The sequence below is a fragment of the Mus musculus genome, chromosome 2 (assembly GCF_000001635.26).
Source record: "Mus musculus strain C57BL/6J chromosome 2, GRCm38.p6 C57BL/6J".
NCBI lineage: Eukaryota > Metazoa > Chordata > Mammalia > Rodentia > Muridae > Mus > Mus musculus.
In genome coordinates, this window is record NC_000068.7 from 173874003 (window position 1) to 173897730 (window position 23728).

The following is a 23728-nucleotide window of genomic DNA, read 5'->3' on the forward strand; positions in this document are numbered from 1 at the left end:
GCCCAGACTTGTGCAGGCCCTGTGCATGCTGCCAAAGTCTGTGAGTCCATCTGTGGCTCAGCCCTGTTGTGTCTAGAAGGTCTCATTTCCTTGCTTTCTTCCTTTTACTCTGGCACCTACCATCTTTGTGCTTCTTCTCCTGCAGAGTTCCCTGATCCCCGAGGGGGAGAATTTGATGGAGACATCCCATTTAGGATTGAGTGTTCCAAGGTCTCTCACTCTGCACATTGTCAGCTGTGGGTCTCTATGTATTCCCATCCGGTGTAGGAGGAAGCTTCTCTGGTGTGACTGAGCAAGACACTGTGCTGTGAGTATAGCAGAATGTCTGCAGGAGTCAATTCATTGCTATACTGCTTTCCCCTAGGTCCCTGGCATATCTAGTCTTAGATTCCTGGACACCTGAGCATTATCAGGCATGGATTCAATCACAGGGAGTGGGCCTTAAATACAGCCAGATTGTAGAATCACCCCTGTAGACCAAGGATTTAGTGGTGTGTGAAATAAGGATGGTCCTCATAGGCTCATAGATTTTCAGGTCTGGACATCAGGGAGTGGCATTATTTTCAAGCATCAGGAAGTGTTGTCTTGCTGGAGGAAGTATGTCACAAGGTGGGTAGGGGGCTTTGAGGTTTCAAAGGCCCATGTGATGCCCAGAGCCTCTCTTCTTGCTGTTGGCAGATAGGGATGCAGAACTCTCAGCTGCCTCCCCAGCAGCATCCCTGCCAGCATGGCACCCTGCTCCTGCATTGATTACAAAGGATTGAACGCTCTGCAATTGTAAGCAGGTCCCAATTAAGTGCTTTCCTCTCTAAGTATTGCTGGGGTCATGGTGTCTCTTCACAGCAATAGATCACTGAGGAAGACAGGTTAGTGTCTGGATAGGCAATTTCCTTGCACCTGTGGTACTGTGGAGAGTACCATCCAGGGTCATGATCACTAGTCCATGGGGTAAAGGCTGTACACACTCACCAGCACAACTTCTACATGCACAGTGAGTTGTCTAGCTGATGTTTTTAGCAATAGGAATATAATGTCTGTTTGAGGAGAGCATATAGTAGTCTTGAGAATACCCTGAGTTATCTTAGGGTTTCCCTGGGTTCTTTTTGGCCAACAAGTCCATAGGTGGAAGCAAATTCTGGTACATGGTTCTCTTTGGTGTTGAGAGATGTTTGTGTGTGAGAGGTGGGGCACTGTTTATGCCCCCCCTTTTTTTGTTGTTTTTTCGAGACAGGGTTTCTCTGTATAGTCTTGGCTGTACTGGAACTCACTTTGTAGACCAGGCTGGCCTCGAACTCAGAAATCTGCCTGCCTCTGCCTCCTGAATGCTGGGATTAAAGGTGTGCGCCAGGATGCCCGGCCTTATCCCCATTTCTTTTTCCATATGACCCCTCATATGGCCCTTACTTTCTGCTGTTCTTCCCCTATCCACACCTTATTTGTCCCCTTATTCCTTCTGCGTCCCATATATAAGGTTTGTTGTTCTTTTGTGTGTTTGCGTGTGCCTGTGCTATTGTTATTTAAACACTTACTATGTCTAAGAACTGCTGCCCATATGTGTATGGTGTGGCCCATTCACTGGAGCACAGAAAACTCAGTAGATTCTGTATCTTAAGAAAGAAATATTCTCTGTTCCCAGAACTCTCCACTGCCCACAGTCCTCTAAGAGTGACCATCTATCAGATATGAGCTGGGTCTGTTAGACTTGATCTTGTGCTTGTCAAGTGTAGGGAGTGACAGCTGCTGTGAGCTCCTGACTACAGCAGCCATGCCATGAAGCAGACTAAACCCCACAGAGCTCCTCCCCAGTCTCTGGCTCTAACCATCTTCCTCCCTCCTCTTCCTCAGTGTCTTCTGAATCTTAGTGGTGATGCAGATGGTAAAGATTCCTATCCAGACTCACTCTTTCCTCTGACTGCTCCCACTGTGGAGAGATGCTCATCTAGTCAAGAGATATGGTGCATATAGTGGACGTTGGAGAGATGCATGCTTTCATGTATGTATGCATATATATATATATATATATGTATATATATATATGTATATATGTATATGAATGTATACAATATGAAGTAAAGATGGAGGGATGCATAGATGGAAGCATGTGTGGATGGTTAGATATATGAAGAGAAATAGATACAGATGAATAAATGTATTATAGATTAGAAGGCTAACTGGGAAAATGTCTGAATGGATATTTGAATTAATGAATTTTAAAGCAATCAGTCAAGAAACTGTTATTTCATTATTTTCAGGTATCAGCATGGCAAGACTTGAAGCTGGTAATAGCTGCATGAATTCATTAATCATGTGAGGGGTGACTTGATCCTCCACACACTGTTTATGCCTTGGCCTGCATCTTCATTCCACAAGCAATTTGCTTGAGGAACAAAATTTTTGTTTCTTGAAGTCAGGGGCCTGCTGGCCTGATGCAGGTAAAGGCAGATGCTGAAGATCAATTTCAGAGAGTCCCCAAGGCTCTGCCTGGAATCAAGGAGAGGCCCGAGGTCATGGACACTTCCCAGTCATGTGCCTACAATGCTGCCTGTACCTCTGTGCTGGGCACTGCTGTGTTATATCCTCAAAATGTGGAATCCCAGCCCCATGACACATTATAAAAGTTTGGATAGGAAAGCTGATGCAGGAAGAATGGAGTTAATGCTGAAGCAAGGGACTGAGACAGTTTCCTCTCTACAGTTAGATGGAAAACCAGAACAGGATGTCATGAACCCTGGGAGCACAGCACAGGGTGGTTTTTTTTCTGGGATCACACAGCTTGGAGCTGTAGGGCACTCCACTTACTCCATCCACACCAGGTTAGGAAATCCAGCTTGTACTGCTAAGTTGCGAAACGGCAAAATAACTGAAATTTAAATCACAAATATCTACCAAACCCTTATTGTTTTCAAGTCAACATGAGCTGGGTCAAGTACAGAAGACAAAAACAGTCTGCAGTTGTAACCAAGCCGGTGAAAACAGTCATGCAGAGGACCCCGATATTAGAGAACCAGGGTGACTTCAGCAGCAAATCTTTATTGATAAGACTTGTAAGTACTAAGAGCTACTATAAGAGAGAATGAAAGTTCTCTTTTGTAATCAATTATTACTTTTTCTTTTTTATTGGTTATTTTATTCATTTACATTTCAAATGTTGTTCCCCTTCCTGGTTTCCCCCCCAGAAACCCCCTATCCCACTCCCCTTACCCCTGCCTCTATGACGGTGCACCTCTACCCACCCACCAACTCCTGCCTCACTGCCAAATCGGGGGCATCAAGCCTCCACAGGACCAAGGGCCTCCCCTGCCATTGGTCCCAGATAAAGTAATCCTCTGTGACATACACAGCTGGAGCCATGGGTCCCTCCACATGTGCTCTTCGGTTTGTGGTTTAGTCCCTGGGAGCTCTGGGTGGTCTGGTTGGTTGATATTGTTCTTCTTCCCAAGGGATTGCAATCCCCTTTAGCTCCTCAGTCCTTCCACTAACTTTCACTGGGGCTCTGTGTTACATCTGAGACTTGGCTGTGGGCATCCATATGTATATTGACCAGGCTCTGGCAGAGCCTCTCAGGGGATAGCTATACCAGGCTCCTGTCAGCAAGTGCATTTTGGAATCAGCAATAGTGTCTAGGTTTAGTGTCTGCAGAAGTGATGGATCCTTAGGGGGGCAGTATCTGGATGACATTTCCTTCAGTCTCTGCTCTTTTTGTCCTTGTATTTCTTTTAGGTAGAAACCATTCTGGGTTAACATTTTTGTGATGGGTGGGTGGCACTGTCCCTTAACAGAGGGCAGTACCTATCCACTGAATATGGTCTCTACAAGTTCTATCTCCTCTTTCTTGGGTATTTCAGCTAATGTCATCCCTGTTGGCTCCTGGGAGCCTCTTGCTTTCCTAGCATCTGGGACTTCCTAGTCGCTACCCCTAGTTCCCCATCCCCCATTGCTACACTCCTCCATTCAATTTCCTGGCCCTCTGTTCTTCTCCCCATCTTCTCCCACAGCGGATGCTTCACCCCTCCTTCTCTCTCCTCCTCTCTCCCTCCCAGGTCTTTCCCTCCCTCTACCTCCCATGATTATTTTGTTTCCCCTTCCAAATAGGACTGAAGCATCCACATATTGGCCTTCCTTCTTCTTGAGCTTCATGTGGTCTGTGAGTTGTATCTTGGGTATTCTGAGCTTTTTTCCTTATATGTACTTATCAGTGAGTACATAGCACCCATCTTCTTTTGTGACTGGGTTACCTCACTCAGGATAATATTTCCTAGTTCCATCCATTTGTCTGTGAATTCCATGAAGTCATTGTTATTAAAACCTGAGTAGTACTCCATTGTATAAATGTAGCACATTTTCTGTATCCATTCCTCTGTTGTAGGACATCTGAGTTGTTTCCAGTTTCTGGCTATTATAAATAAGACAACTATGAACATAGTAGAGCGTGTGTCCTTGTTGTACCTTAGAGCACTTTTTGTGTATATGCCTGGGAGTGGTATAGCTGGGTCCACAGATAAAACTATTTCTAATTTTCTGAGGAACCACCAGACTGATTTCCAGAGCAGTTGTACCAGCTTGCAATCTCACCAGCAATGGATTATGTTCTTCTTTTTCTACATCCTCTCCAGCATCTGCTGTCACCTGAGTTTTTGATCTTAGCCATTCTGACTGCTGTGAGGTGGAGTCTCAGGGTCCTTTTGATTTGCATTTCCCTGATCACTAAGGATGCTGAACATTTCTTTAGGTGCTTCTAGGCAGTTTGAGATTCTTCAGTTGAGAAATCTTTGTTAAGCTCTGTGCCCCATTTTTTAATGGGGTTATTTGGTTCTTTGGAGTCCAACTTCATGAGTTCTTGTGTATATTGGATATTAGCCCTTTATCGGATGAAAGGTTGGTAAAGAACTTTTCTGAATCTGTAGGTTTCTGTTTTTCCCTATTGACCATGTTGTTTGCCTTACAGAATCTCTTCAATTTATGGGAACTCATTTGTTAATAGTTCATCTTAGAGCCTGGGCCATTGGTGTTCTGTTCGGATAAACTTCCCCTGTGCTCATGTGTTTGAGGCTCTCTCCCACTTTTTCTTCTATTGGATATAGTGTATCTGGTTTTATTTGGAGGTCCTTAATCCACTCGGACTTGAACTTTCTACAAGGAGACGAGAATGGCTCAGTTTACATTCTTCTACATGCTAGCTACCACTTGAGCAAGCACCATTTGTTGAATATGCTGTCTTTTTCCACTTTGTGCTTTGGAATCTTTGTCGAAGGTCAGGTGACCATAGGTGTGTGGGTTTATTTCTGGGTTGTCATTTATATTCCATTGATGTACCTGCCTGTTCCTGTACCAATACCATTCGGTTTTTATCACTATTGCTCTGTAGTACAGCTTGAAGTCAGGGATAGTGATTTCCCCAGAAATTCTCTTATTGTTGAGAATAGTTTTCTCTTTCCTGGGTTTTTGTTATTCGAGATGAATTTGAGAATTGTTCTTTCTATGTCTGTGAAGAACTGAGTTGGAATTTTGATGGGGATTGTATTACATCTGTAGATTGATTTTGGTAAGATGGTGTACTGGCTAGTTTTGTGTCAACTTGACACAGCTGGAGTTATCACAGAGAAAGGAGCTTCAGTTGAGGAAATGCCTTCATGAGATACAACTAACTGTAAGGCACTTTCTCAATTAGTGATCAAGGGGGAAAGGCCCCTTGTGGGTGGGACCATCTCTGGGCTGGTAGTCTTGGTTCTATAAGAGAGCAGGCTGAGCAAGCCAGGGGAAGCAAGCCAGTAAAGAACATCCCTCCATGGTCTCTGCATCAGCTCCTGGTTCCTGACTTCCCTTGGTGATGAACAGCAGTATGGAAGTGTAAGCTGAATAAACCCTTTCCTCCCCAACTTGCTTCTTGGTCATGATGTTTGTGCAGGAATAGAAACCCTGACTAAGACAGGTGGCCACTTTTATTTTGTTAATTTTGCTGTTCTATGAGCATGGGAGACCTTTCCATCTTCTGAGTTCTTTGATATTTTTCTTTAGACTTGAAGTTCTTGTCAAAGAGATCTTTCACTTGCTTGGTTAGAGTTACACCAAGATATTTTATATTATTTGTGACTATTATGAAGGCTGTCTTTTCCTAATTTCTTTCTCATCCTGTTAATCCTTTGAGTAGAGGAAGGCTACTGTATCGTTTGAGTTAATTTTATAGCCAGCCACTTTGCTGAAGTAGTTTATCAGCTGTAGGAGTTCTCTGGAGGAATTATTGGGGTCACTTAAGTTTACTATCATATCATCTGCAAATAGTGATATCTTGACTTCTTCCTTTCCAATTTATATCCCTTTGACCTCTTTTTGTTGTCTAATTGCTCTGGCTGGAACTCACTCTAGATAGGGAGTGAGAGGGCAGCCTCGTCCAGTTCCTGATTTTACTGGGATTGCTTCAATTTTTCCCCATTTAGTTTGACGCTGGCTATTGGCTTGTTTTACATTGTTTTAATATGTTTAGGTATGGACCTTGAATTCCTGATCTTTCCAAGATTTTTAACATGAAGGGGGGTTGTATTGTGTCAAAGGCTTTTTCAGCATCTAACGAGATGGTCATGTGTATTTTGTTTGTTTCTTTGAGTTTGTTTATATTGTGGATTACATTGATGGATTTCCTTATATTGAACCATCCCTGCATCCCTGGGATAAGGCCTACTTGATCATGTGAATGATCATTTTGATGCATTCTTGGATTTGGTTTGCTTGAATTTTATTGAGTATTTTTGCTTCAATATTCATAAGGGAAATTGGTCTGACGTTCTCTTTCTTTGTTGGGTGTTTGTGTGGTTTAGGTACCAGCCTAAGTGTGGCATCATAGAGTGAATTACCTAGTGTTCCTTCTGATTCTATTTTGTGGAATAGTTTGAAAAGTATTGGTTTTAGGTCTTCTTTGAAGGTCTGATAGAATTCTGAACTAGACTCATCTGGTCCTGGGTTGTTTTAGCTGGGAAACTTTTAATGACTGCTTTTATTTCTTTAGGGGTTATGGGACTGTTTAGATGGTTTATTTAATTTTGGTACCTGGTATCTTTTTAGAAAACCATCCATTCAATCTAGAATTTCAAGTTTTGTGGAATACAGACGTTTGTTTTAGGCCTTGATGATTTTTTGAATTTCTTCAACTTCTGTTTTTATATCTACTTTTCACCTCTAATTTTGTTTATTTTATTTTATTTTTTAAAGATTTATTTATTTTATGTATATAGGTACACTGTAGCTGAACAGATGGTTGTGAGCCTTCATGCGGTTGTTCAGAATTGAATTTTTTTAGGACCTCTACCCACTCTGGTTGACTCCACTCGCTCAGTCCTTGCTCCTGCTTATTATACATAAGTATACTGTAGCTGTCTTCAGACATGCCATTCCCATTATGGGTGGTTGTGAGCCACCATGTGGTTGCTGGGATTTGAACTCAGGACTTTCAGAAGAGCAGTCAGTGCTCTTACCCACTGAGCCATCTCGCCAGCCTGATTTTGTTTATTTATTAGATATTTCTTTATTTACATTTCTAATGCTATCCCCTTTCCTAGTTTTCCCTCTGAAAATCCCCTATCCCCACCCATCTCCCCCTGCTCCCCAACCCACCCACTCCCATTCCTTTTCCTGGCATTCCCCTATACTGGTGCACAGAACCTTCATAGGACCAAGGGCCTCTCCTCCCATTGATGACCAACTGGGCCATCCTCTGATAAATATATAGCTAGAGCCACAAGTTCCACCATGTGTTTTCTTTGATTGGTGGTATAGTTCCAAGGAGCTCTGTGGGTACTGGTTAGTTCATATTGACGTTCCTCCGATGGGGCTTCAGTCCCCTTCAGCTCTCTGGGTATTTCTCTGGCTCCTTCATTGGGGACCTTGTGCTCCATCCAATGAATGACTGTGAGCTTCCACTTCTGTATTTGCCGGGCACTGGCAAAGCCTCACAGGAGACAGCTATAAAAGGCTCCTGTCAGCAGGCTCTTATTGGCATCTGCCTATTGACTGGTTTTGGTGGTTGTTTATGGGGTGGATCCCTGGGTGGGGCAGTCTCTGGATGGTCCTTCCTTCCGTCTTAGCTCCAAACTTTGTCTCTGTAACTCCTTCCATGGGTATTTTGTTCCCTATTCTAAGGAGGAATGAAGTATCCACATGTTGGTCTTCCTTCTTGATTTTCTTGTGTTTTGCAAATTGTATCTTGGGTATTCTAAGTTTCTGGGCTAATATCCACTTATCAGTGAGTACATATCATGTGAGTTCTTTTGTGATTGGGTTGCCTCACTCAGGAATGATATACTCCAGATCCATCCATTTGCCTAAGAATTTCATAAATTTATTGTTTTTAATAGCTGAGTAATACTCCATTGTGTAAATGTACCACATTTTCTGTATCCATTCCTCTTTTGGGGGATATCTGGGTTCTTTCCAGCTTCTGGCTATTATAAGTAAGGCTGCTATGAACATAATGGAGCATATGTTCTTATTACCAGTTGTAACATCTTCTGGGTATATGCCCAGGAGAGGTATTGCGGGATCCTCCGGTAGTACTATGTCTAATTTTTTGAGGAACCGCCAGACTGATTTCCACAGTGGTTGTACAAGCAACCCAACCAACAATGGAGGATTGTTCCCCTTTCTCCATATCCTTACCAGCATCTGCTGTCACCTGAATTTTTGATCTTAGCCACTCTGACTGGTGTAAGGTGGAATCTCAGGGTTGTTTTGATTTGCATTTCCCTTATGATTAAGGATACTGAACATTTTTTCAGGTGCTTCTCAGACATTCAGTATTCCTCAGTTGAGAATTCTTTGTTTAGTTCTGTACCCCATTTTTAATGGGGTTATTTGATTTTCTGGAGTCCAGCTTCTTGAATTCTTTGTATACATCGGATATTAGTCCCCTATCAGATTTAGGTTTGGTAAAGATCCTTTTCCCATCTGTTGGTGGCCTTTTTGTCTTATTGACAGTGTCTTTTGCCTAACAAAAGCTTTGCAATTTTATGAGGTCCCATTTGTCCATTCTCAATCTTACAGCAGAGGCCATTGCTGTTCTGTTCAGGAATTTTTCCCATGTGCCCATATCTTCGAGGCTTTTCCCCACTTTCTCTTCTATAAGTTTTAGTGTCTCTGGTTTTATGTGGAGTTCCTTGATCCATTTGGACTTGAGCTTTGTACAAGGAGATAAGAATGGATCAATTCACATTCTTCTACATGATAACCACCAGTTGTGCCAGCACCATTTGTTGAAAATGCTGTCTTTTTTCCACTGGATAGTTTTGGCTCCTTTGTCAAGATCAAGTGACCATAGGTGTGTGGGTTTATTTCTGGGTCTTCAATTCTATTCCATTGATCTACCTGTTTGTTGCTGTACCAGTACCATGTAGTTTTTTTTGTTTTTTGTTTTTTTTTATCATCACAGTTGCACTGTAATAAAGCTTGAGGTCAGGCATGGTGATTCCACCAGAGGTTTTTTATTGTTGAGGATAATTTTTGCTATCCTAGGTTTTTTGTTATTCCTGATGAATTTGCAAATTGCCCTTTCTACTTTGGTGAAGAATTGAAGTGGAATTTTGATTGGGATTGCATTAAATCTGTAGATTGCTTTTGGCAAGATAGACATTTTTAATGTATTAATCCTGCCAATCCATGAGCATGGGAGGTCTTTCCATCTTCTGAGATCTTCACTTTCTTTCTTCTGAGACTTGAAGTTCTTATCATACCGATCTTTCACTTCCTTAGAGTCACACCAAGGTATTTTATATTATTTGTGACTATTGTGAAGGGTGTTGTTTCTCTAATTTCTTTCTCAGCCTGTTTATCCTTTGTGTCGAGAAAGGCCACAGATTTGTTTGAGTTAACTTATATCCAGCCACTTCACTGAAGTTGTTTATCAGGGTTAGGAGTTCTCTGGTGGAATCTTTGGGGTCACTTATATGTACTATCATCTCATCTACAAATAGTGATATTTTGACTTTTTCCTTTCCAATTTGTATCCCCTTGATCTCCTTTTGTTGTTTAATTGTTCTGGCTAGGACTTCAAGTACTATATTGAGTAGGTAGGTAGAAAGTGGGCAGCCTTGTCTAGTCCCTAATTTTAGTGGGATTGCTTCAAGTTTCTCTCCATGTAGTTTAATGTGGGCTACTGGTTTGCTGTATATTGCTTTTATTATGTTTAGGTATGGGCCTTGAATTCCTGACCTTTCCAAGACTTTTATCATTAATGGGTGTTGGATTTTGTCAAATGCTTTCACCGCATCTAACGAGATGATCATGTGGGTTTTGTCTTTGAGTTTGTTTATATAGGGGATTACATTGATGGATTTCTGTATATTAAACCATCCCTGCATCCCTGGGATGAAGCCTACCTGATCATGATGAATGGTTGTGCAGGCCAAGTGCAGGGAAAGTCAGCTGTTGTGAGCTCCTGACTACAGCAGCCATGCCATGAAGCAGACTAAACCCCACAGAGCTCCTCCCCAGGTTCTGACTGTAAGCCTCGTCCTCCATCCTCTTTCTCAGTGTTCTCTGAGCCTTAGTGGTGATGCAGATGGTAAAGATTCCCATCCAGGGCTGAACACTCAGTCTCATTCTCTGTCATCTGACTGCTGCTAATTGTGATGAGACGCTTTTCTAGCAAGGGATAAAGTACATATAGTGGAAGTTGGAGGGATGTATCTTTTCATGTTGGTATGCCTCTGTCTGTCTGTCTGTCTTTCCCTATCTATCTATCTATCTATCTATCTATCTATCAATCATCTATCTATCTATCTATCTATCTATCTATCTATCTATCTATCTACACATATGTAAATGTACATATAGATGTAGAGGCAGATGTAGATGAATATATGTAAGTAAGAATGTATAGATGGATTTAAAGATGGATGCACAAGTGTATTGTTGGATAGATGGATGGATAGATTGATGGAGAGAAATAGAAACAGATGGATGAATTTACTAAAAACTAGAAGGCTTATGGAAAAATATCTGAATGGATATTTGAATTAGTGAATTTTAAAGCAATCAGTCAAGAAACTGTTTGTTATTTTATTATTTCCAGGCATTGGCATGGAGGACTTGAAGCTGGTAATAGCTGCATGATTTCATTAATCATGTGAGAGGTGACTTGAGCTTGCCCACACTGTTTATGCTTAGCCTGAACCTTCAGTCTACAAGCAGCTTGCCTGAGGACTAGAACCTTTATTTCTTGAAGTCATGGGTCTGCTGTCCTGATGCAGGTACAGGCAGGTGCTGAAGATCAATTTCAGAGAGTCCCCGAGGCTCTGCCTGGAATCAAGAAGAGGCCCGAGGTCATGGACACTTCCCAGTCATGTGCCTACAATGCTGCCTGTACCTCTGTGCTGGGCACTGCTGTGTTATATCCTCAAAATGTGGAATCCCAGCCCCATGACACATTACAAGAGTTTGGATAAGAAAGCTGATGCAGGAAGAATGGAGTGAAAGCTGAGGCAAGGGACTGAGACAGTTTCCTCTCTACAGTTAGATGGAAAACCAGAACAGGATGTCATGAACCCTGGGAGCACAGCACAGGGTGGTCGTTTCTGGGATCACACAGCTTAGAGGGAGCTTGGGGTCACTCTACATTCTACATCTAGTACCAGGAAATGAAATTCAGTTTTCCTGCTAACTTGGAAGAACACAAAAGAACTTAATTTAAACCATGTCTATCCAATGTTTATTTCTTTCATATCATCATAAAGTGGGCCATTTAGAGGAGAAACTTAGAAACTTAGAATTTTAGAAAGTTCTCTATTTTTTCCTGGAAATAGCCATGCAGAAGTCACAGACACAAGCAAATGACTGTGGAAGTCCCAATAAAACTTTATTGGAGAAGAAATGCAAGAGCTCAGAGCCACTTTAAAGAAGAATGACACTTGTCTTTGGTCATCAATGAATCAGTGTTATCTTTTCTGTTGTTGATGATAGTAGTAATGACTTATTAAAATAATTTCAATATATTGAAGAAATGTGTTTCTTATACCATATATTCTGATTATTTTACTATCCCCCACTTTGCCCAGATTCTCCCTACTTTTTCTTCCACCCACATCAAATTCTTTCTTCTTCCTCTCCCTCCTCCTCTTCCTTTCTTTCTTTCTTTCTTTCTTTCTCTCTTTCTTTCCTTCTTCTTCTTCTTCTTCTTCTTCTTCTTCTTCTTCTTCTTCTTCTTCTTCTTCTTCTTCTTCTTCTTCTTCGTTAAGAGGACAGAAAAAAAAATAAAGGATACAAAAACAAATGAGAAAAAGACAATAGAAAGAAACCAGCAACAACATAAGAGGCAAACAAAAAACATAGAAAATACAGGCTTGTACACACATGCATTTGCACAACCAGACACACACACACACACACACACACACACACACAAACACACACACACACACAGTTGCATTTCCAGAAATCCTCTGAAAACCCAAATTAGGGACCATACTTTACAAGTAAACTATTTGTAAGGATAAAAAAAATGTACCTACACAGTTCATTATGAAAGAGAGATCCTCCAGAAATACATTGAGTATGTTTGGTATAATATGAGCCTATTCCAGAGCCTCTGTCTGGAATCAAGAAGCCAGACATCATGGATACTCTTCAGTCATGTCCCTACAATGAAGCCTGAGCCTGTGTGCTGGGTAGGAGGGTGTAAAATTCTCCAATTGTGCACCTGTAGGTCCAGAAGACATTATTCAATATTAAATAGAACATCTAGGGCAGGCAGAGTAAAGTAGACCCTAAAGTTGAAGCAGGGGACTGAGTTGGACATCTTTAAAATCACCATTCTTTTCATAATGAACCCTGGGAGCACAGCATGTGTTGGTTGTTTTGGGACCACATAGCTCAGAGGAAGCTGTATGTCACTCCACTTTTTATATCTATCTCCAGGTTAGGAAATTCAGATTATACTGCTAAATTGGAATAAGACAAAATAATTGAAATTTAAACCATTAATCTCTAGCAAATGTTAATTTCTTTCATATCATCATGAAGGAGGTCATATATAGAACCTAGAAAGTTTGCTGTGGTGATGCATGATCACCATGCAGAAGACCCAGGCCTGAGAAAGTGAGTATGTCTATCCCAATAAAACTTTATTTATAAAGACATGTAAGAGCCCAGAGCCACTTGAAAGAAGAAACTTCTTATTTCTAATCATTGAAATATTATGTTATTTTTTTCTGTTGTTGATGTCAGTAGTAATGGCTTATTTAAATAATTTCATTTTATTGAAGAAACCTGCTTTTCATACAATATATTCTGATTATGTTTTTCCTTCCTCCACCATTTCCCAGATTCTCCCTAAATTTCTTCCAACCCCAATCCAAACTCTTTCTTTTTCCCTTTCTCATTTAGAAAACAGAGAGAGACGGGAAAAAATGAACAACCCACGTACACACAGCCCAGAAGAATACAAAAGAAATAATCAACAACATGAGATCCAGACAAAAAGCATAAGAAACACACACACACACACACACACACACACACACACACACACACACACACACACACACACATATATATATCCTTGCACACTCTTGAACACCCCAGAATCCCATAAAACCCACAAATCACTAACCAAGATATATAAGAAAAGACTTGTATGGTAAAAATATGCCCACTCAAAGCATTATAAAAGAGAAACCCATCACAAATCCATTGAGTTGGTTTTGGATAGTGATAACAAGTCTCAGAGGCTCTTCCTGGAATCAAGAATAGGCCAGAGGTCACAGAAACTCCCCAGTCATGTCTCTACATTGAAGCATATGCCGTGGGCAATGTTGTGTTAAATCCTCAAAATGTGGAGTCCCAGGTCCAGGAGACATTATAAAATACTAAATAGGACATCTAGGGCAGGCAGAGTAAAGTGGACACTAAAGTAGAAGCAGGGGACTGAGCTGGACATCTTTGTAACTACATTAACATGCAAACAGAGGCAGGATGTCATGAGCCCTGGGAGCACAGCATATGTTGGTTGTTTCAGGGTCACACAGCTTGGAGCTGTAGGTCACTCCACTTTCTACATCCATACCATGTTAGGAAATCCAGCTTGTACTCCTAACTTGGAAGAAGACAAAATAATTGACATTTAAATCATGAATCTCTACCAAATGCTTATTGTTTTCATGTCCACATGAAGTGGGTTAAATACAGAGCATAGATAGTCTGCTCTTGTAACCAAGACAGTCCTGAAAAAGTCACAGATATAAGCAAACCAGTGAGACTTCCTCAGTAAACCTTTATTGGTAAGACATGCAAGTGCTAAGAGCCAGGTTAAGAGAGAATGAAAGTTCTCTTTTGTAATCAATTATTAATTGTTATATATTTTCTATTGATGATGAGAGTGTAATGAATGGTTTTCTATCATTTGAATTTTTATCAAAATGTATTTGTCTTTTTTTAGCTTTTTTTTAATTAGGTATTTTCTTCATTTACATTTCCAATGCTATCCCAAAAGTCCCTCATGCCCTCCCCCCCCCCACTCCCCTACCCACCCACTCCTACTTCTTGGCCCTGGCGTTCCCCTGTACTGAGGCATATAAAGTTTGCAAGACCAATGGGCCTCTCTTTCCACTGATGGCCAACTAGGCCATCTTCTGATACATATGCAGCTAGAGACACGAGCTCCGGGGGGTACTGGTTAGTTCATATTGTTGTTCTACCTATAGGATTGCAGATCCCCCCAGCTCTTTGGGTACTTTCTCTAGCTCCTCCATTGGGGGCCCTGTGATCCATCCAATAGCTGACTGTGAGCATCCACTTCTGTGTTTGCTAGGCCCCGGCATAGCCTCACAAGAGACAGCTATATCTGGGTCCTTTCAGCAAAATCTTGCTAGTGTATGCAATGGTGTCAGTGTTTGGAGGCTGATTATGGGATGGATCCCCGGGTATGGCAGTCTCTAGATGGTCCATCCTTTTGTCTCAGCTCCAAACTTTGTCTCTGTAACTCCTTCCATGGGTGTTTTGTTCCCCATTCTAAGAAGGAGTGAAGTATCCACACTTTGGTCTTAGTTCTTGAGTTTCATGTGGTTTGCAAATTGTATCTTATATCTTGGGTATTCTAAGTTTCTGAGCTAATATCCACTTATCAGTGAGTACATATCATGTGAGTTCTTTTGTGATTGGGTTACTTCACTCAGGATGATACCCTCCAGGTCCATCCATTTGCCTAGGAATTTCATAAATTCATTCTTTTTAATAGCTGAGCAGTACTCCATTGTGTAAATGTACCACATTTTCTGTATCCATTCCTCTGTTGAGGGGCATCTGGGTTCTTTCCAGCTTCTGGCTATTATAAATAAGGCTGCTATGAACATAGTGGAGCATGTGTCCTTCTTACCAGTTGGAACATCTTCTGGATATATGCCCAGGAGTGGTATTGCGGGATCCTCTGGTAGTACTATGTCCAATTTTCTGAGGAACCGCCAGACTGATTTCCAGAGTGGTTGTACAAGCTTGCAACCCAACCAACAATGGAGGAGTGTTCCTCTTTCTCCACATCCTCGCCAGCATCTGCTGTCACCTAAATTTTTGATCTTAGCCATTCTGACTGGTGTGAGGTGGAATCTCAGGGTTGTTTTGATTTGCATTTCCCTGATGATTAAGAATGCTGACCATATTTTCAGGTGCTTCTCAGCCACTCGATATTCTGCAGGTGAGAATTCTTTGTTTAGCTCTGAGCCCCATTTTTAATGGGGTTATTTGATTTTCTGGAGTCCACCTTCTTGAGTTCTTTATATATATTGTATATTAGTCCCCTGTCTGACTTAGGATAGGTAAAGATCCTTTCCCAATCTGTTGGTGGCCTTTTTGTCTTATTAATGGTGTCTTTTGCCTTACAGAAGCTTTGCAATTTTATGAGGTCTCATTTGTCTATTCTCGATCTTACAGCACAAGCCATTGCTGCTCTATTCAGGAAATTTTCCCCTGTGCCCATATCTTTGAGGCTTTCCCCCACTTTCTCCTCTATAAGTTTCAATGTCTCCGGTTTTATGTGGAGTTCCTTGATCCACTTAGATTTGACCTTAGTACAAGGAGATAGGAAAGGATCAATTCACATTCTTCTACATGATAACCACCAGTTGTGCCAGCACCATTTGTTGAAAATGCTGTCTTTTTTCCACTGGATGGCTTTAGCTCCTTTGTCAAAGATCAAGTGACCATAGGTGTGTGGGTTCATTTCTAGGTCTTCAATTCTATTCCATTGGTCTACATGTCTGTTGCTATACCAGTACCATTCAGTTTTTATCACAATTGCTCTGTAGTACAGCTTTAGTTCAGGCATGGTGACTCCACCAAAGGTTTTTTTTATCCTTGAGAAGAGTTTTTGCTATCCTAGTTTTTTTTTTTTTTTTTTTTTTTTTTTTTTGTTACTTCCATATGAATTTGCAGATTGCTCTTTCTAATTCGTTGAAGAATTTAGTTGGAATTTTGATGGGGATTGCATTGAATCTGTAGACTGCTTTTGGCAAGATAGCCATTTTTACTATATTGATCCTGCCAATCCATGAGCATGGGAGATCTTTCCATCTTCTGAGATCTTCTTTAATTTCTTTCTTCAGGGACTTGAAGTTCTTATCATACAGATCTTTCACTTCCTTAGTTAGAGTCACACCAAGGTATTTTATATTATTTCGTGACTATTGAGAAGGGTGTTGTTTCTCTAATTTCTTTCTCAGCCTGTTTACCCTTTGTGTAGAGAAACACCATTGACTTGTTTGAGTTAATTTTATATCCAGCTACTTCACCGAAGCTGTTTATCAGGTTTAGGAGTTCTCTGGTGGAATTTTTAGTGTCACTTATATATACTATCATATCATCTGCAAAAAGTGATATTTTAACTTTTTTCTTTCCAATTTGTATCCCCTTGATCTCCTTTTGTTATCGAATTGCTCTGGCTAGGACTTCAAGTACAATGTTGAACAGGTAGGGAGAAAGTGGGCAGCCTTGTCTATCTAGTCCCTGATTTTAGTGGGATTGCTTCCAGCTTCTCACCATTTACTTTGATGTTGGCTACTGGTTTGCTGTATATTGCTTTCATCATGTTTAGGTATAGGCCTTGAATTCCTGATCTTTCCAAGACTTTTATCACGAATGGGTGTTGGATTTTGTCAAATGCTTTCTCCGCATCTAACGAGATGATCATGTGGTTTTTGTCTTTGAGTTTGTTTATATAATGGAATATGTCGATGGATTTCCGTATGTTAAACCATCCCTGCATCCCTGGAATGAAACCTACTTGGTCAGAATGGATGATTGTTTTGATGTGTTCTTGGATTCGGTTAGGGAGAATTTTATTGAGTATCTCTGCATCAATATTCATAAGGGAAATTGGTCTGAAGTTCTCTATCTTTGTTGGGTCTTTCTGTGGTTTAGGTATCAGAGTAATTGTGGCTTCATAGAATGAATTGGGTAGAGTACCTTCTGCTTCTATTTTGTGGAATAGTTTGTGAAGAACTGGAATTAGATCTTCTTTGAAGGTCTGATAGAACTCTGCACTAAACCCATCTGGTCCTGGTCTTTTTTTTTTTTTTTTTTTTTTTGGTTGGGAGACTATTAATGGCTGCTTCTATTTCTTTAGGGAATTTAGGACTGTTTAGATCATTAACCTGTTCCTGATTTAACTTTGCTACCTGGTATCTGTCTAGAAATGTGTCCATTTCATCCAGGTTTTCCAGTTTTGTTGAATATAGCCTTTTTTAGAAAGATCTGATGGTGTTTTGGATTTCTTCAGGAAATGTTGTTATGTCTCCCTTTTCATTTCTGATTTTGTTAATTAGGATGCTGTCCCTGTGCCCTCTAGTGAGTGGCTAAGGGTTTATCTATCTTGTTGATTTTCTCAAAGAACCAGATCCTCCTTTGGTTGATTCTTTGAATAGTTCTTCTTGTTTCCACTTGGTTGATTTTGCCCCTGAGTTTGATTATTTCCTGTTGTCTACTCCTCTTGGGTGAATTTGCTTCCTTTTGTTCTAGAGCTTTTAGGTGTGTTGTCAAGCTGCTAGTGTGTGCTCTCTCTAATTTCTTTTTGGAGGCACTCAGAGCTATGAGTTTTCCTCTTAGAAATGCTTTCATTGTGTCCCATAAGTTTGGGTATGTTGTGGCTTCCTTTTCATTAAACTCTAAAAAGTCTTTAATTTCTTTCTTTATTCCTTCCTTGACCAAGGTATCATTGAGAAGAGTGTTGTTCAGTTTCTACGTGGATGTTGGCTTTCTATTATTTATGTTGTTATTGAAGATCAGCCTTAGTCCATGGTGATCTGATTAGGATGCATGGGACAATTTCAATAGTTTTGTATCTGTTGAGGCCTGTTTTTTGACCAACTATATGGTCAATTTTGGAGAAGGTACCATGAGGTGCTGAGAAGAAGGTATATCCTTTTGTTTTAGGATAAAATGTTCTGTAGATATCTGTTAAATCCATTTCTTTCATAACTTCTGTTAGTTTCAATGTGTCTCTGTTTATTTTATGTTCCTACGATCTGTCCATTGATGAACATGGTGTGTTGAAGTCGCCCACTATTATTGTGTGAGGTGCAATGTGTGCTTTGAGCTTTACTAAAGTTTCTTTAATGAATGAGGCTGCCCTAATGCATTTGGAGCATAGATATTCAGAATTGAGAGTTCCTCTTGGAAGATTTTACCTTTGATGTGTATGAAGTGCCCCTCCTTGTCTTTTTTGATAACTCCGGGTTGGAAGTTGGTTTTATTAGATATTAGAATGGCTACTGTAGCTTGTTTCTTCAGACCATTTGCTTGGAAAATTGTTTTCCAGCCTTTCATTCTGAGGTAGTGTCTGTCTTTTTCCTTGAGATGGGTTTCCTGTAAGCAGCAAAATGTTGGGTCCTGTTTGTGTAGCCAGTCTGTTAGTCTATGTCTTTTTATTGGGCAATTGAGTCCATTGATATTAAGAGATATTAAGGAAAAGTAATTGTTGCTTCCTGTTATTTTTGTTGTTAGAGTTGGCATTCTGTTCTTGTGGCTGTCTTCTTTTAGGTTTGTTGAAGGATTACTTTCTTGCTTTTTCTAGGATGTGGTTTCCGTCCTTGTATTGTTTTTTTTTTTTTTTTTTTTTTTTTTTTTTTCTGTTATTATCCTTTGAAGGGTTGAATTCGTGGAAAGATAATGTGTGAGTTTGGTTTTGTCGTGGAATACTTTGCTTTCTCCATCTATGGTAATTGAAAGTTTGGCTGTGTATAGTAGCCTGGGCTGGCATTTGTGTTCTCTTAATGTCTGTATAACATCTGTCCAGGATCTTCTGGCTTTCATAGTCTCTGGTGAAAAATCTGTTGTAATTCTGATAGGCTTGCCTTTATATGTTACTTGACCTTTTCCCCTTACTGCTTTTAATATTCTATCTTTATTTAGTGCATTTGTTGTTCTGATTATTATGTGTCAGGTGGAATTTCTTTTCTGGTCCCGTCTATTTGGAGTTCTGTAGGCTTTTTGTATGTTCATGGGCATCTCTTTCTTTAGGTTTGGGAAGTTTTCTTCTATAATTTTGTTGAAGATATTTGCCAGTCCTTTGAGTAGAAAATCTTCATTCTCATCTACCTCTAGTATCCGTAGGTTTGGTCTTCTCATTGTGTCCTGGATTTCCTGGATGTTTTGAGTTAGAATCTTTTTGCATTTTGCATTTTCTTTGATTGTTGTGCCGATGTTCTCTATGGATTCTTCTGCACCTGAGATTCTCTCTTCCATCTCTTGTATTCTGTTGCTGATGCTCGCATCTATGGTTCCAGATTTCTTTCCGAGGGTTTCTATCTCCAGTGTTGCCTTACTTTGGGGTTTCTTTGTTGTGTCTACTTCTCTTTTTAGGTCTAGTATGGTTTTGTTCATTTCCATCACCTATTTGGATGTGTTTTCCTGTTTTTCTTCAAGGACTTCTACCTGTTTGGTTGTGTTTTCCTGTTTTTCTTTAAGGACTTGTAACTCTTTAGCAGTGTTCTCCTGTATTTATTTAAGTGAGTTATTAAAGTTCTTCTTGATGTCCTCTACCATCATCATGAGATATGCTTTTAAATCCGAGTCTAGCTTTTCAGGTGTGTTGGGGTGCCCAGGACTGGCGGAGGTGGGAGTGCTGGGTTCTGATGATGGTGAGTGGGCTTGGTTTCTGTTAGTAAGATTCTTACATTTGTCTTTTGCCATCTGGTAATCTCTGGAGTTAGTTGTTATAGTTGTCTGTTGTTAGAGCTTGTTCCTCTCGTGATTCTGTTAGCCTCTATCAGCAGACCTGGGAGACTAGATCTCTCCTGAGTTTCAGTGGTTAGAGCACTGTCTGCAGGCAAGCTCTCCTCTTACAGGGAAGGTGCACAGATATCTGGTGTTCAGACCTGCCTCCTGGCAGAAGATGAAGGCCTGAAACAGAGCCTGTCCCAGAGGATGTTAGCCTCTGTAGTCCACACTCTCACCTGTGCAGACTAGTCTTGGCGGGATCTGGGAACCAAGATGGCTCTCCCAGGTGCTCAGGCAAAGCCCTCCCGGGCGGGGTGGACACTTCTCCTCTGCCAGGAAAGGTGCCCGGATATCTGGAGCCTGAAATTGGGTCTGCTTCAGAAGCTGTGTGGCTTCTGCCTGTCCCAGAAGCAGTTAGCCTCAGTTGTCCACACTCTCACCTGCCCAGACTAGTCTTGGTGGGATCCGGGAACCTGTATTTGTGCAACAATGAATTCTGATAATAATCCCCCCCAAGTGTATCCAGATCTTCCCTAACTTCCCTCCAATTGAAATCCATCTCTCTCTCTCTCTTGCCCCCCTCTCCTCTGTATCCCCCCCCCACTCTGGTATCAAAGTTAAATCAGGATTAAAAAAGACATCTAAACAGTCCCATAACCCCTAATGAAATAGAAGCAGTTATTAAAAGTCTCCCAACCAGAAAAAGCACAGGACCAGATGGTCTTAGTACATAATCCTATCAGACCTTCAAAGAAGACCTAATACCAATACTGTTCAAAGTATTCCACAAAATAGAATCAGAAGGAACACTAGGTAATTCACTCTATGAAGCCACACTTACATTGATACCTAAACCACACAATGATCCAACAAAGAAAGAACTTCAGACAAATTTCCCTTAGGAATATTGATGTGAAAATACTCAATATAATTCTAGCAGACTGAATCCAAGAACACATCAAAATGATCATTCACCATGATCAAATAGGCTTTATCCCAGGGATGCAGGGATGGTTCAATATAAGGAAATCCATCAATGTAATCCGCTATATAAACAAACTCAAAGAAAAAAAACACATGATCATCCCACTAGATGCTGAAAAAGCATTTGATAAAAATTCAACACCCCTTCATGTGAAAAGTCTTGGAAAAAAGAGGAATTCATGATCCATACCTAAACATAATAAAAGCAATATACAACAAACCAGTAGCCAACATCAAACTAAATGGAGAGAAACGTGAAACAATCCTATTAAAATAAGGGACTAGACAAGGCTGCTGACACTCTCCCTATCTCCTCAGTATAGTACTCAAAGTTCTAGCCAGAGCAATTAGGGATACAAATTGGCAAGGAAGAAGCCAATATATCACTATTTGCAGATGATATAATAGTATACTTAAGTGACCCCAAAAATTCTTCCAGAGAACTCCTACAGCTGATAAACAACTTCAGCAAAGTGGCTCGATATAAAATTAACTCAAACAAATCAGTAGCCTTTCTCTACTCAAAGGATAATCAGGCTGAGAAAGAAATTAGAGAAAATGACACCTTTCACAATAGTCAGAAATAAGATAAAATATCTTGGTGTGACTCTATTTAAGCAAGTGAAAGATCTCTTTGACAAGAACTTCAAGTCTCTAAAGAAATAAATCAAAAAAGACCTCAGAAGATGGAAAGATCTCCCATGCTCATGGAGCAGCAGGATTAACAGAGGGAAAATGGCCATCTTACCAAAATCAATCTACAGATTCAATGCAATCCCCATCAAAATTCCAACACAATTCATCACAGACATAGAAAGAAAATTTCTCAAATTTATCTGGCATAACAAAAAACATAGGATAGAGAAAGCTATTCTCAATAATAAGAGAACTTCCGGGGAAATCACCATCCCTGACTTCAAACTGTACTAGAGAGCAATAGTGATAAAAACTAAATGATATTTTTACAGAGACAGAAAGGAAAATAAATGGATTAGAATTGAAGATCCAGAAATGAACCTACACACCTATGGTCACCTGATCTTTGACAAAGAAGCCAAAACCATCCAGTGAAAAAAAGACAGCATATTCAACAAATGGTGCTGGCTCAAGTGGTGGTCTGCATGTAGAAAAATGCGAATTGATTCATTCTTATCTCCTTGTAGAAAGCTCAAGTTCAAGTGGATCAATGACCTCCACATAAAACCAGATGCACTGAATCTAATAGAAGAGAAATTGGGGAAGAACCTTGAACACATAGGTACAGGGGAAAAATTTCTGAGCAGAACATCAGTGGCTCAGGCTCTAAGATCCACTATAGACAAGTGAGATGTCATAAAATTTAGAACCTCCTGTAAGGCAAAGAACACTGTCATCAGGACAAAACAGCAACTTACGGATTTAGAAAAGATCTTTACCAACCCTACACCCGATAGAAGACTTATATCCAATATAAACAAAGAACTTAAGTTACATTCCAGAGAACCTAATAACACTATTAAAATGAGGTACAGAGATAAACAAAGAATTCTCTAATGGCCTAAAAGCACCTAAAGAAATGTTCATCAGCCTTAGTCATCAGGGAAATGCAAATCAAAAGAACCCTGAAATTCTACCTCACACCATTCAGAATGATTAAGATAAAAAAAAATCAGATGACAGTAAATACTGGGGAGGATGTGGAGAAAGAGGAACATTCTTCCATTGCTGGTGGGATTGCAAGCTGGTACAACTGCTCTGGAAATCAGTCTGGTGGTTCCTCAGAAAATTGGACATAGTACTACCTGAAGACACAGCTATACCACTCCTGGGCATATACCCAAAAGATGCTATAACATATAACAAGGACACATGCTCCACTATGTTCATAGCAGCCTTATTTATAATAGTCAGAAGCTGGAAACAACCCAGATGTCCCTCAACAGAGGAACGGATACAAAAACTGTGGTACATTTATACAATGGAATACTACTCAGCCTTTAAAAACAATGACTTCATGAAATTCACAGGCAAATGTATGGAACTAGAAAATATCATCCTGAGTGAGGTAACCCAGTCACAAAAGAACAAATGTGGTAATGTACTCACTGATAAGTAGATATAAGGAAAAAAGCACAGAATACCCATGATACAAGTCACAGACCATGTGAAGCTCAAGAAGAAGGAAGGCCAATATGTGGATGTTTCCGTCCTATTTGGAAGGGAGAACAAAATAATCGTGGGAGGTAGATTGAGGGAAAGACCTGGGAGGGAGAGAGGAGGGGAGAGGAGGAGGGGGTGAAGCATCAGGTGTGGGAGGAGATAGGGAGAAGAACAAAGGGTCAAGAAATTGAATGGAGGTATGTAGCAGTAGGGGATGGGGAACTAGGGGTAGTGACTAGAAAGTCCCAGATGCCAAGGAAGCAAGAGGATGCCAGGACACAATAGATCTGACATTAGATGAAATTCCCAAGAAAGGGGAGATAGAACCTGTAAAGACAATATTCAGTGGATAGGAACCACCCCCAGTAGAGGGATGGGGACACCTACCCTTCTCGATATTTTAACCCAGAATTGCTTCTGT

General features: G+C 40.5%; 1 long non-coding RNA gene across 1 annotated transcript; it reads left to right on the plus strand.

Moving 5' to 3' along the window:
* Positions 1–282: 282 nt before the first annotated feature.
* On the plus strand, positions 283–11807 carry Gm30017. Its single transcript, XR_375368.2, has 3 exons — positions 283–307; positions 2908–3044; positions 11057–11807. It is a non-coding gene; the product is annotated as a predicted gene, 30017 (long non-coding RNA).
* Positions 11808–23728: the final 11921 nt, after the last annotated feature.